At 39.4% G+C, this 7,388-nt stretch overlaps 1 non-coding gene across 1 annotated transcript; it reads left to right on the top strand.

Annotated features, from left to right (window-relative positions):
• The first annotated feature begins 219 nt into the window (after positions 1-219).
• On the top strand, positions 220-322 carry LOC112437788 (U6 spliceosomal RNA). The gene has a single exon (XR_003026303.1). It is a non-coding gene; the product is annotated as a U6 spliceosomal RNA (small nuclear RNA).
• The last annotated feature ends 7,066 nt before the right edge of the window (positions 323-7,388 follow it).

The raw sequence follows: 7,388 nt of genomic DNA, 5'->3' as shown, positions 1-7,388 counted from the left end.
CTGAGTCGCTGGGACTACAGGCATGCGCCACCCCACCTGGCTAATTTTTTGTATTTTTAGTAGAGACAGGGTTCACCATGTTGGTCAGGCTGGTCTCGAACTCCTGACCTCAGGTGATCCGCCTGCCTCGGCCTCCCAAAGTGCTGGGATTACAGGCGTGAGCCTCTGCGCCTGGACGGAAAGTGGAAGGACTTTCTAAACATAAAAACAGCAAAAGAAATGCTCACTTGGGCAGCACATATACTATAATTGAAAGATACAGAGATTAGCATGGCTCCTGTGCAAGAATGACACACAAATTAAATTGTTTAAAAAAGTAAACGTTTTGGTTGTCAAAAATATACTCAGAATTTAAAAATAAATAAAAAAATTGGTAAGAATGTGCAATTAAGATAAAGGTTAGTATTGTATTTATATTCATACAAATCAATAAGAAAAATTCCGAGTCAATTGATGAATAGGCACAGAATGTAAATTAATGCAAAAAAACCAAAAACAATTGACAAACATATGGAACACATATCCAACCTCATAATAATCAATGATATGCAAATCAATAGAACAATGAGCTCAGATGTAAATAGTAACACACCCAGTGCTGAGGAAAAAATAAAAGGGGCGCAGGCTAGGCGTGGTGGCTCACACCTGTAATTCCAGCACTTTGGGATGTTCAGGCAGGCGGATCACCTGAGCTCAGGAGTTCGAGACTAGCCTGGCCAACGTGGTGAAATCCTGTCTCTACTAAAAATACAAAAAATTAGCCAGGCTTGATGGTGCGCCCTGTAGTCCCAGCGACTCAGGAGGCTGAGGCAGGAGAATTGCTTGAATCCAGGAGATGGAGGTTGCAGTGAGCAGAGATTGGCCACTGCACTCCAGCCTGGGCAACAGAGTGAGACTCTATCTCAAAAAAATAAATAATAAATAATAAATAAAAATAAATAAGAAGGCACGCAACTACTAATAGTGGGAGCATAAACTTGTATTACCAAATTAAAACAAACAAACAAACAAACAAACAAAAAACTCCCTTCCTTTTGGCCGGAACCGCCATTTTCTAGTAATTCGCCAAAATGACGAACACAAAGGGAAAGAGGAGAGGCACCCGATATATGTTCTCTAGGCCTTTTAGAAAACATGGAGTTGTTCCTTTGGCCACGTATATGCAAATCTATAAGAAAGGTGACATTGTAGACATCAAGGGAAGGTGTACTGTCCAAAAAGGAATGCCCCATAAGTGTTACCTTGGCAAAACTGGAAGAGTCTACAATGTTCCCCAGCATGCTGTTGGCATTGCATAAACAAACAAGGGCAAGATTCTTGCCAAAAGAATTAATGTGCGTATTGAGCATATTAAGCACTCTAAGAGCTGAGATAGCTTCCTGAAACGCTTGAAGGAAAATGGTCAGAAAAATAAAGAAGCCAAAGAGAAAGGTACCTGGGTTCAACTGAAGCCCCAGCCTGCTCCACCCAGAGAAGCACACTGTGTGAGAACCAATGGGAAGCAGCCTGAGCTGCTGGAACCTATTCCCTATGAATTCATGGCATCATAGGTGTTAAAAAAATAAAAGATCTCTGGACTGTAAAAATGTTTCTCTTCATTGAGTAGAAGTGTGGTGTCCTCTCCCCGAAAGAAATATTTAAAGCAAATTTTAATTGTGTCCTAATTCATTATGTAATGTCTTCACTATGCAAATTTAATGTATTTCCTGTTGAAATATGTGAGGTAGCTTATTGTGCAACAAATTACTGAATTGCTTAGAAAAAGTCCAGGTATTATGTGTGAAATATTTTTACTGGTTTGAAGATAGTCCCTTTAAATCATCAAGGAAGAGATAAAATTATTTACAAAAAAAACTCAACTTTATGTACAAAGATGTTTACAGTAGCATTATTTATAGATGAACAGAGTAATGGTTAAGCAAACTATGGTAAATTTCTAGAATGGAATATTATGCAGGTTTCAAAAGTTACAATTAGAGTAAATATAAGACTGTACGCTGTAAAAATGTATACAATAATTATACATATAGCATATAAAACGAACAAACAATTACAGAGGGAGAAAAAAGATGAAAAGGGAAACTCCAAAAACATCAACAGTGATGGTAATTGGGTGGTGGGAATATGGGTGATTTTTGTTCTCTGCTTACTTTTCCATATTTTCCAAAATTTTAAAAGTAAGCATGAACTATTTTTACAATGAAAAGAAAAACATGATTATTGCTTTTAACGTCTTAGCCTATGCCCTAGGGAATGTATGAAGCAGCAATGACAAGAACACATAAACAAAAACAAATGTATAAATTCAACTAGCAGAGTATTTACACTGCAAATTAAAAGGGGTAAAGTGTATGAGTTATCATGGCTATTAAGAAAGAACACAGAGAGTGTAAGGGTAACATTTATATAAATATGGGTAGGCATAAGGAATCAGTGTCTCTTTTCCAGTTAGAGAGATTTTTAGGGAGGAGGTTACATTTCAGGAGGTATTTGAATGATAGAAGGGAGGGGAAAACAGTGAAATGTCAGAAACATTTTTCTGTTTCCAAGTGTTTGGTATGGAAGTCTGAAAGTTGGGACTGAGATGAGTGATAAAAGTTATGACAAATAAAAAAGAGAAGTAGATACTGAGTGACGAGCCCGTCACTGCCAAAAAAAGGCAAGTCACCAGTTTAGGAACATTAAAGAGGAAGATGTCAGAACCTAAAAAGCAATAGGACAGAAAGTACACTTGGTCTTGGAACTCAGTGGAGTGGTGCTGGGTGGGAGGGGGAAATCTGGATAGGAAGCTGTTACAGAAAAATGAGAAAGAGTATGTAACCAGCTATGTGTAACTCCTTGATCTGGGCTTCCTTCTCTTATTATGGCCACATACCAACTATCTCAGAAATTCCACAAACATAACAGCCCCCACCCTTAGAATAAATTGTAATATCAGCCATTTGCATGCTTGGGGTTGTGAGTATGATACCAGTAGGGTTATCAAAATGGCAATGGCATAAAGCAGGGAAGTAATTGTTTTACAAAAATCCTTTTCCCTCTATTTCTTCATTCTGTTTCTAGGGTCAGTGCAAGTATTTTTGCAGTTGAATGGAATAGCAGCTTCTAAGAAATAAAAAACAGATGTTAGAGGAAGGCATTCCAGGGTGAGTCAGGAGAAGCCTTAAGGGTACTCTGTGCTCACAGCTTGCCCTACACTTTTCCTTGCTGTAATCTTGATAGATGCCTACATCCCCAACTCTGCGTAGGCAGCATTAAGGCCATAGTAGATCTAAAAATGTCAAAATACATTTACTCCCACGCCTGAATGTCCTGTGGAAAGAAAAGCTTGACTGATCTCAAAAGGAGTACTCTTAGGTAAAGGAACACACTCTCTTGATTCGCTTTTCAGATCTAGGAAAATATACACAGATAAACTACTTATGGGTAAATATTAATCATATAAAACCAACCTGTTAAAACAGAACTGAACTTAATTTTTCACAACTTTCTGTTTACTAAAGTTGTTCAGTATCAAGTGAAGTTATTCTATGTGAATAAAAAAGGTATTGCCCTTTGGAAAGTTATATTAAACATAATAAGTATCATACTTTCTTGGAAATGTTAGCTAAAGTTTCTATAGGAACTTAGCCACATCACATTGTTAACACGTTTGTGGTATGCATTTTTGAAATAACATGCAATTTATAGCACTGAATTAGAATTGATGCGTGATCATACCTGCATTTTTGGTATGTTTTTGAAATAGAATAAACATGATTATCTTCTAAATTGAGGAAATAGAAAAACATAGGTAGAATGTGTTTATATGAGAATATGATAATTTTGTAATAACTTAAAACACCTGAAATCATTCTTTAATTTGTTTAAAAAGCTTTTACATTTCTTTTGGACACAGTTTCCACTGAAGTGAAGATTAACATGAGTTAGTCTGTCATTCCTTTACCAAGGGTCTATTGTGGGCAGCTTCCTTTCATAGTGGGTAATATAAAGAAGTATAAAAGGCATTCCCAACATATATCTCTCTATATATTTACTTATGATTAATTATTTTCTGAAATTCAACTGTTTTGTCTTGTATTGCTGTAAAACTATGCCAAAACCTAGTGGCTCAAAGTATCAACCATTTTATTATTTGCCCATGATTCTGCAGTATGGGCAGAGAGCTTGGAGGGATCAGCTTGTTTCTTATTCTACATGCCATCAAAGCTTGGGGGCTGCTGGAATGGGCCAGTCTGGGGTCTCTGTTCTCAAGGTCTGTAGGATTCTTTGGTTGTCTTCCATGTGATCTGTTCATGTGGTTACTTAGCTTGGGTTTCCTCACACCATGGTGATCTCATTTTAGTCTGACTTCCCAGAGCATAAAACTGTTAGCTGCCAGGCACCCTCAGAGTTTAGGCCTCCTGCTGGCACAGTGCTACTTTTGCTGCATTGTACTGGTTAAAGCAGGTCACAAGACCCCAGCCCGGATTCAGTGTGGGAGGGAATGCCACAAGGGTGTGAATATTGGAGACATAGTTCATTGGGGGCAATCTTTGGAGGCTAGCTAACACATCAATGTTTATTAGAGAAATTCACAAACATGATACCAAGCCTATTTCCTACCAAATGACCAAAAGCAAAGGAATGCTCAGCTTAATTGTCTTTTACTATACAGAAGTCTACACCCAAATCTTTCTGATGTTTCCATGATCTCTCCCAAATATGCCTCATTCAAATTCTTTCAGCACTGCAGTCTCTTCACTAGGTTCTAGCATGACTCTCATCTACACTAAATGTTTCCAGATGCCTGAATTCCAAAATTCACAAAAATTAAGATATAACTAGTTTAGTCTATATATTTACAGAGAGTTGTCAACTTTGTAAATTTTTTTTAATAATTTTTTTTTATTTTTTAGAGACAGGGTCTTGCTATGTCACCCAGGCTGGAATGCAGTGGCTTGGTCCTAGCTCACTGCACCCATGAACTTGTGGGCTGAAGCAATCCTCCTGCCTCAGCCTCCCAAGTAGCTGGGACTATAGACACATACCACCATGCCTGGTTAATTTTAAACACGGGGATTTCGCCATGCTGCCCAGGCTGGTCTGCAACTCCTGAGCTCAAGCGATCCTCCTGCCTTGGCTTTCCAAAGAGCTAGGGTTACAGGCATGAGCCACCGCACTTGGCCAACTTCGTAATTTTTTAATTGCCAATTAAGAACATTAAAAAATGTACCATCTACTATTACTCTTGCTTCTTAAAGTATGTTTAATTTTTAAAAAAGTAACAGAATTTCATACTGAAGGACAGCCTTAGATCTGGTTACTTTATGAAAACTTAACTATATATCTTTATTGTTCTCATTTTGCTGCAAGTCATGAAAATCCCACCAAGGACTGCCACTGGTTCCTGGACCCAGTGTTTGGGAATCCCTAGTCAGTTCAGTGTTACTGAACATTTTCAAGGCCTTTAAAAAAATTTTTTTTTATTTTTTGAGACAGGGTCTGGCTCCATTGCCCAGGCTGGAGTACAGTGACATGATCTCAGCTCACTACAACCTCTGCCTTCCAGGCTCAAGTAATTCTCCCACCTCATCCCCCTCGGTAGCTGGGACTACAGGTGCCACCATGCCTGGTTAATTTTTGTATTCTTTTGTAGAGATAGGATTTCACCATGTTGCCCAGGCTGGTCTCCAACTCTTGAGCTCAAGTAATCTGCCTGCCTTGGCCTCCCAAAGTTCTGGTATTACAGGTGTGAGCCACCACACCCACCCTTCAAGACCCTTTTCATTCAACCTGCTAAAATCATTTCACATCTTTACCTAAGGACTGTAATCAGACTGATGATATTGCAAATTCTATAACTCCCTCATTTACATGGAATCATTTAAATCTGTGCTAATGTAAATAATCCAATTGTTAAATACTTGTCACTGTATTAGGACTAGATAGTGTTAACATAGTCATAGTTATGAATGGGGGGGTTCTGTAGTTAGATTGTCTCTGTTCCAATCAGGATCTGAGCAAATATTAACAACATTTCTCTCTGCACTTCAGTTTCCCCATCTGTGGCATAGTTTTAAAGAGATTATGTATAAAGTGTATGGAGTAGTACCTAGCACATGGTGAGCACTCAGTATGTTTGTTATATTATTATTATATTTATACATGGCATCAGTATTTTGCACTTGCATGTAGGATTTTAACATACTTTATATTTTAAGGGTGATCTCAAATATCCACAATACTTTGGAAGAGATTAGTCACAATTAGACGATAGAATTTTAAGGTTGGAAGGGAACTTTATTTTTATTTATTTATTTTTTTGAGACAGAGTCTCGATCTGTCACCCAGGCTGGAGTGTAGTGGCGCCATCTCGGCTCACTGCAACCTCCGCCTCCCGCGTTCAAGCAATTCTCCTGCCTCAGCCTCCAGAGTAGCTGGGATTACAGGTGCCTGCCACCATGCCCAGCTAATGGAAGGGAATTTTTAATATCATATGATTCCACCCTATTAAAGGTGAGGACCTCTTTATTAAAAAAAGTTGGCCTGGCGCAGTGGCTCACGCCTGTAGTCCCAGCACTTTGGGAGGTCGAAGAGGGCGGATCACGAGGTCAGGAGTTCGAGACCAGCCTGGCCAACATGGTGAAATCCCGTCTCTACTAAAAATATAAAAATAGGCCAGGGGCGGTGGCTCACTCCTGTAATCCCAACATTTCCGGAGGCCAAGGCGGGCGGATCACCTGAGGTCGGGAGTTCAAGACCATCCTGACCAACATGGAGAAACCCCATCTCGACTAAAAATACAAAATTAGCTGGGCATGGTGGCGCATGCCTGTAATCCCAGCTATTCGGGAGGCAGGAGAATCACTTGAATCCAGAAGGTGGAGGTTGCGGTGAGCCGAGATCGCGACATTGCACACCAGCCTGAGCAACAAGAGTGAAACTCCATCTGAAAACAAAATAAAACAAACAAAACACAAAAAATTAGCTGGGCGTGGTGGCGTGTGCCTGTAATCCCAGCTACTCCGGAGGCTGAGGCAGGAGAATCGCTTGAACCCGGAGGCAGAGGTTGCAGTGAGCCGAGATCGTGCCACTGCACTCCAGACTGGGCGACAAGAGTGAAACTCCGCCTCGGAGAAAAAAAAAAAAGTTAATTCAGAGTCCATCTATCTTATGGCAGAAGATAACTAGTGATGTGTCACAATAATCAGAAGAGCCTTGTAGGTAAGTAAGCTATATATGGACCCCACCTATATTTCTAGTAGATATTTCTAGAAATATATGGACCCCACATATATTTCTAGTAGTTCTGCCAGGTTGGTTATCACTTCCACTTATATTTATCAGTGTCACTCATGTATTGTCTTAACTACTTGTATTTTTTCGTATGTGTCTAAATGGAAAGC

This window comes from Pan paniscus, chromosome 17 (genome assembly GCF_029289425.2).
Source record: "Pan paniscus chromosome 17, NHGRI_mPanPan1-v2.0_pri, whole genome shotgun sequence".
In the NCBI taxonomy this organism is placed as follows: Eukaryota; Metazoa; Chordata; class Mammalia; order Primates; family Hominidae; genus Pan; species Pan paniscus.
The sequence above is the reverse complement of the archived record's forward strand: the minus strand, read 5'-3'. Positions and strand labels throughout refer to the sequence as shown.